Source organism: Mus caroli, unplaced genomic scaffold (assembly GCF_978045245.1).
Source record: "Mus caroli unplaced genomic scaffold, Mus_caroli_1 scaffold_11, whole genome shotgun sequence".
Lineage (NCBI taxonomy): Eukaryota > Metazoa > Chordata > Mammalia > Rodentia > Muridae > Mus > Mus caroli.
In genome coordinates this window covers 112,405,683-112,413,114 of record NW_028227266.1, presented here as the reverse complement: position 1 = coordinate 112,413,114, position 7,432 = coordinate 112,405,683, and positions in this window count along the sequence as shown.

Genomic DNA, 7,432 nt, shown 5'->3' with positions numbered 1-7,432 from the left:
TCATGTGAGTGTATTATTTCTGGAGGCCAGAAGAGGGTGTCAAAACCCCCAGATCTGGAATTACAATTATGAGATTCCTGGTGTGGGTTTTGGAAACTGAAAAAGTCAGGTCCTGTGGAAGAGCAGTACAAGTGCTGAACCATCTCTTTAGCCCTTACTCATGTGTGTGTGTGTGTGTGTGTGTATGTGTGTGATGTATGTTAGCGATGTGTGTGTGTGTGTGTGTGTGTGTGTGATGTATGTTAGCGATGTGTGTGTTAGTGGTATGTGTGATGTATGTTAGTGATGTGTGTGTTAGTGGTGTGTGTTATCAGAGTGTGTGTGTGTGTGTGTGTGCGCGCACGCGCACATTTGAGTGCTTGTTTCACAAGCCAGAGGCCTCAGATCTCCCTGAAACAGCAGTTGTAGATGGTTGGGAGCTACTTGATATGGATGCTGGGAACCAAACTTGGTCCTCTGCAAGAGCAGTTCCTACTTTTAACCACTGAGTCACTTCTTCAGCCCTCTGTTCATTGTTTTTGAAACATTGTTTTCATCTTCCACTATTTCATGTAGTCCAGACTAGCCTTGAACTCACTATGTAACTGATAGTGACCTTAGATTTCTCATCCTCCTGCCTCTCCCATCAATATTGAGATTGCAAGTGTGCATCATCACGCCCTATTTCTGTGTACAGGGGCTTCATTATTATAGCTAGGCAAGTGTTCTACCAAAAGCTAATGAGCTATGTCCCTGGTTTTAGTTTTTATATTTTCTATATTTTTTATAGTTTTTTACTTTTCTTTCTTTCCTTTCCTTTTCCTTCCTTGCTTCCTTCCTCTTCCTTTTTTTCTATGAAACCTTCCTGTTATTTGAGACATAGCCTATGAGCCCTAGGCTGGACTTGAACTCTCAAGAATCCCCTTGCCCCAGTCTTCTGAGGGTCAGGATTACAGGTGTGTACCACTGTGATGTTTGAGAACGGCCCCCATAGGCTCGTATATGTGAATTCTTAGTCACCAGAGAATGCCACTACTCGAAAGGAGTGGAAGGAATAAAGAGGGATTTGGGCCCAGAGTCTCTTTCTGCCCATGGCTCAAGCTGTAGTTCTCAGCTCTTACTCCAGTGTCCGCCTGCATGCTGTGATGCTGTCTCCTGTGATGATGATGGATTAGCCTCTGAAACTGTAAGCAAGCCCACAGTTACAGGCTTTCTCTTATAATAGTTGCCTTGGTCATGGTGTCTCTTCACAGTAATAAAACAGTGACTAAGAAACCACCATGCCTGGCTTTAACTGAAACTTTCCCCCTCTTCTTCAAGCATGTCCATAATCTCTTCCATGCCATTTTCTGAAGTCTGTGTCCAATCCTTTTCAGACATTTCCTGTGGTGGTTTGATAGGAATGGCCCACATAGACTCCTGTGTTGGAATGCTTGGCCATAGAGAGTGGCACTCTTTGGAGGTGTGGCCTAGTTGGAATGGGTGTGGCCTAGCTGTAGGAAGTGTGTCATCTTGGGCTTTGCTTTGAAGACTCTATGCTTGATCCATGCCCAGTCTGGCAACATCTCTCTCTGCTGCCTGAGGATCAAGATGTAGAACTCTCAGCTACTTCTCCAGTCCTATGTCTGCCTACATGCTGCCATGCTCCCTGCCACGATGAAAATGGGCTGAACCTCTGAAACCGTAAGCCAACCCCAATTAAATAATTTCCTTTATCAGAGTTGCCATGGTCATGGTGTGTCTTCATAGCAATGAAACCCTAACTAAGGTAGTTCCCATGTCTGACATCCTGGGAGTTTCCCCCAGTTCCTGCCTGTTCTCATTAGAGTGAGGTTTTCTCAGTTCTTCAATAATGAATGACATGTTAATAATTAGACACTATACATTTTGGACAGTATGTTAGGAGAGTTTGGGTAGTCTTAACAGGCTTCCTCCAGCAGTTCATCAGTGGTCCGAAGGTATCACTCTCTTGTTAACTGACTCAGGAATAAAAGACTGAGCTGAGAAAACATGAAGCTGTCCTCTAACCTCCACACACATGCCATAGCATGCCCATGTGCACATGCACACACACAATTTTAAAAGAAGGCCTCTTTTTCTCTCAGGCTTTTCTGGTTGACTGATGGCCATGTGGTGAGTGCTAAACAATACTAAGTTTAACTCCCTGCCTGTTATCTCTGGGCCTAGTATTCCCCTTTTTCTATATGCCATGGGTCTCTTGGATCAGGGATGGGGAATGGAGAGCAGACAGCTGTTTGGTGCGGTTAATCTACCACTGCCTTAGACCGTGTGGTCCTCAGGAAGATGCTTTTCTTTTTTTAAGATTTATTTTATTCATATGAGTAAACTGTAGTTATCTTCAGAGGGCATCAGATCCCATTGCAGATGGTTGTGAGCCACCATGTGGGTGCTGGGAATTGAACTCAGGACCTTTGGAAGAGCAGTCAGTTCTCTTACCCGCTGAGCCATCTCTCCAGTCCAGGAAGATGCTTTTCTAACTGGATAAAATCATCACAGAGGGTCTTGGAACTGAGCTCACTACAGGCAAAAAAGTAACTGTGATGTTTTGTTGTCAGATTGGTTAGTTACCTCATCAAAATGGCAACAGCCATGTGGCATGGCCACCGTCTTGGTTGGTGACATTTTCAAGATGAGGAAGGCCATGTCATTTTACCACTGTGAGCTATCAAGTTCCAGGTCTGGGCTACATATTAAGACCCTGTGTCAAGACAAAATGAAAGGGAAATATTGCCTGTGGAATGGGAGAAAATATTTACAAATCTTATCTCTGTGTAGGAACTTGGATCTACAATATATGAAAGACTTATAGGAACAAATAGGACAAATAATTTAAGGAAAGACTCGGGACTGAGTAAGCAGATCCCCAGGGATAGAGATGGCTCAGTGGCCAGAGGACTTGCTGATCTTCCCAAGGACCTGAGTTCAATTCTCAGCACCTGTCCTGGCTGGTTTTGTGTGTCAACTTGACACAGGCTGGAGTTATCACAGAGAAAGGAGCTTCTGGTGAGGAAATGGCTCCATGAGATCCAGCTGTAAGGCATTTTCTCAATTTAGTGATCAAGGGGGAGGGCCCCTTGTGGGTGGTGCCATCTCTGGGCTGGTAGTCTTGGATTCTGTAAGAAAGCAAGCTGAGCAAGCCAGGAGAAGCAAGCCAGTAAGTATTAATGCCTCCATGGCCTCTGCATCAGCTCCTGTTTTCTGACCTGCTTGAGTACCAATCCTGACTTCCTTTGGTGATGAATAGCCAGGTGGAATTGTAAACTGAATAAACTCTTTCCTCCCCCAACTTGCTTCTTGGTCATGATGTTTGTACAGGAATAGAAACCCTGACTAAAAGCCGGGTGTGGTGATGCACTCCTTTAATACCAGCACTCGGGAGGCAGAAGCAGGCGAATTTTGGAGTTCGAGGCCAGCCTGGTCTACAAAGTGAGTTCCAGGACAGCCAGGGCTATAAAGAGAAACCCTGTCTTGAAAAACAAAAACAAAAACAAAAACAAAAAAACCTTGACTAAGACAGCACCAAACTTGAGGCTTACGATTGCCTGTAACTCTGGTCCTTGGGGATCCGACCCTCTTCTATGTTATGGTGTCCAAAACCAGAAACCAACACCAAGATGCTGCAAGGCAAAGTTTTATCTTTATGGCCAGGCCAGACTTATGTTCTCCTTTGGCAAGAAAATAAAGCAGCATAGACCAGAAGCAAGAGGACACTTTTGTAACGAGCGATCGAGTGATTACAGAACCAGGATTTTGTAGTTATTTTTGTGATGGTGGGAAAGGTGCGTGCTATGAGTTTGGGGTCAGACAGTTAGCAAATCACAGAGCATTTTACGGTCAAATCAACTCTTGGGACAATGGAAACAGTTTACAATGTGCAATTCACAAGATTATTGGTGAAGAATAAATTAAACAAACAAGGTGACCTCTAACTAAGGGCAGGATCAAAGTCTACCATTGTTTAATAAAACTGGACTCAACTGTCCCTTAACATACAGCACCTGAACATATATGTGCACAAACTCACTCACACACAGACTACACATACATATACATGGCATTTTAAAAGCTTTTTAAAAAGAAGACACACAAATGGTCAACATGAACATTGACAAAAATGTTCAAAGGTTTAGTCATCAGGGAAATATGCAAACCCATAGTGGGAGATGCAGTTCACAGGAGTCAGGATGGTTATAATGAAAAAGTCAGGCAGTGAAAGAAGAGACTCAAGGTCACTCTTGGCTGTCTAGTGAGTTTAAGGCCAGCTTGTGATAAACTTGACCCTGTCTCAAATCAAATAGAAAAAGTAAAAAAAAACAAACAAACGAACCTGCTGACTGAAACAATCAGTGTACGAGGAATATGCATATAACTTGTTCATATGTGCATATGACATGCATGTGCAGGCCAGAGGTTGATATCGGGTCTCTTCCTCAGTTACTTTCCACCTTATGAGTGTGCATGTATTTATTTTGTGTGCACAGATGGAAGTCAAAGGACAAGTTGGGGGTGTCTGGTCTTCTACCCTTTGGTCTCTGGGTACTGAGCTCAAGTTACTTTTGACTGTCAATATGGCAGTGTTGTATCACCTGGGCGTGACATATCTAGATCAGGCTGGCCTAGATTGGGTTAATTAGTGGAAAGACCAGTGTTGTAAGTGACAACATGCTCTGGATCCTGAACTGTGTGAGAAGGGAGAAGTCCAGATGAGCACCAGCATGCACACATTAATTCCTTACTTTTAACTGCTGTTGTAGTAGAACTAGTGGCGTCACATTCTGCTACTGAGACTTTCCCACAAACATAGACTGCAACGTGGAATTTTGAGGGAAAATAAACCCTTTCTCTCCTCTGTTGCTTTTTCAGGGTATTCTATCAAAACAACAGAAAAGAAACAAAAGTGCCTGGGTAACCAGGAACCCCTGGGTGACGGGAAAGAGAGGGTGTCTTGTCAGCCAGGGTACAGAAGTTGTTGAAGCTTGGCCAACCCAAGAATTGCATTTCCATGCAGGTTTAGGACACGATGGTATGAACTATTTGGGTCAGGGATGGCTTAACTTGTCCTTCACAAACTGAGGCAAGCACACGTCATCCTCTGGGCCCAACAAAATGTGTGCCCAGCCTTCCCACCCACAGCACTCCTTACCAAGGTCGCTTGCCCTCCTTCTCCTCCCAGTGATTCTGTTCTGCTTGTCTCAGTGTTCAGAAACAATGCTGGCCTTTCTGTTGGAGAAGGAGGAGGATGTGGATGCCAGGGAGCAGTCAGCCACAGCTCCAAAGACTGCAGAAGTCCAAGACAATCTGAGTCATGCTAATCTCTCTCTGCAGGTTCCTGGGCCTCTGCTCCCCCTTGTGGTTCAGAGGATAGAGGACACACAAGAAGAAATTTCCGTCTCGCATTTTGCTGTTAAGATCTCTTGAGCACTGGTAAAGAGATGAACTTCAATGGCCCAGGCTAGAAGATCAACAATTGATAATGGGACCTTATGAAAATGAAAAGCTTCTATAAGGCAAAGGACACTGTCATTTGTACAAAACAGCAGCTGGCAGATTGGGAAACAGAATCTCTCTCTCTCTCTCTCTCTCTCTCTCTCTCTCTCTCTCTCTCTCTCTCTCCCTCTCTCTCTCTCTCTCTCTCTCTCTTTGGTTTTTCGAGACAGGGTTTCTCTGTGTAGCTCTGGCTGTCCTGGAACTCACTTTGTAGACCAGGCTGCCTTCGAACTCAGAAATCTGCCTGTCTCTGTCTCCCAAGTGCTGGGATTAAAGGCGTGCACCACCACCACCTGGCTTTTTTTTTTTTTTTAAGATTTTATTTATTTATTTTATGTATATGAGTACATTGTAGCTGTCTTCAGACACACCAGATGAGGGCATTGGATCCCATTACAGATGGTTGTGAGTCACCATGTGGTTGCTGGGAATTGAACTCAGGACCTCTGGAAGAGCTGTCTGTCCAGCGGGAAAACAGAATTCTCAATAGAGGAATCTCGAATGTCTGTGATGCACTTGAAGAAATGTCCTTAGTCATGGGAGAAATGCAAATCAAACTACCTCTGAGATTCTATCTTACACCGATAAGAATGGCTAAGATCAGAAACTCAAACGATAGCTCCTGAGGATGTGGGGCAAGGGGACACTCCTCCATTGCTGGTGGGAGGGGGCACTCCTCCATTGCTGGTGGGAGTGCAAACTCGGACAACCACTCTTGAAATCAATTTGTCAGTTTCTCACAAAACTGGGAAGAGTTCTACATCAAAACCCAGAGATACCACTTCTGGGCATATACCCCAAAAATGCTCCACCATCCCTCAAGGACACTTGCTCCACTATGTTCATAGCAGCTTTATTCATAATAGCCAGAAACTGGAAGCAACCTAGATGTCCCTCAACCAAAGAATGGATAAAGAAAATGTAGTACATCTATACAATGGAATGCTATTCAGGTATGAAATCATGAATTTTGCAGACAAATGGATGAAACTTGAGAATATCATCCTGAGCAAGGTAGGCTAGACTCAAATGGATATGCATGGTATGTTCTCACTTATAAGTGGATATTAGCCATAAAATACGGGTGCCATGTTATGCTCTGCAGACCCAACAAAGCTAAACAAGAAGGAAGGCACAGGCAAGGATGCTTGAATCTCACTTAGGAAGGCAACTGTCTGAGTTGGGAAGTGGAGGGGGAGGTGCATCTTGAGGATCCTCCAGAGACCTGGGATGAGGGAGGTGCCCAAGAATCAATGGGGGTGACCTTAGAGTACCTCACAACATTGGGCATATGGAACCTGAAGGAGCCACCTCCTGTGACCAGGCAGAAATTCCAGTGAAATTATAGGGACACCAACCCACCCACAAGACTTTCTACCCAATACTTATCCTGTCTACAAGAAATTCAGGGACAGGAGATGGAACAGAGACTGAGGGGAATAACCAGCGCAACTAGAGATCCATCCCATGTGCAAGCACCAATTCCTGAATGGTACTCTGGTATGCTTACAGACAGGAGTCTAGCAAGTCTAGAGAGGCTCCACGCAGCAGCTGACTCAGATGGATGCAGAGATCCACAGCGAAACAGTGGATGGAGCTTGGGGACTCTTATGGAAGAGTTGGGGGAAGGATTGAGGGAATAGGAACTTCTCAGGAAGATCACTTGGACCCTTGGGGCTCTCAGAGTCTGAACTACCAACCAAAGAGCATACATGACCTACACCTAGGCCTCCCCGAATGTAGGTAGCAGATGTGTAGCTCAGTCTTCATGTGGGTCTCCACCAACTGGAGGAGGAGTTATTCTTAAAGTTGCCTGTATGTGGGATATGTTCTTCTAGCTGAGCTGTCTTGTTTGGCTTCAGTAGGAGAGGATGCACCTAGCCCTTCAGAGATTTGATGTGCCAGGGTCAGGGGATACATGTGGGGTCCTTCACCCTCTCAGAGA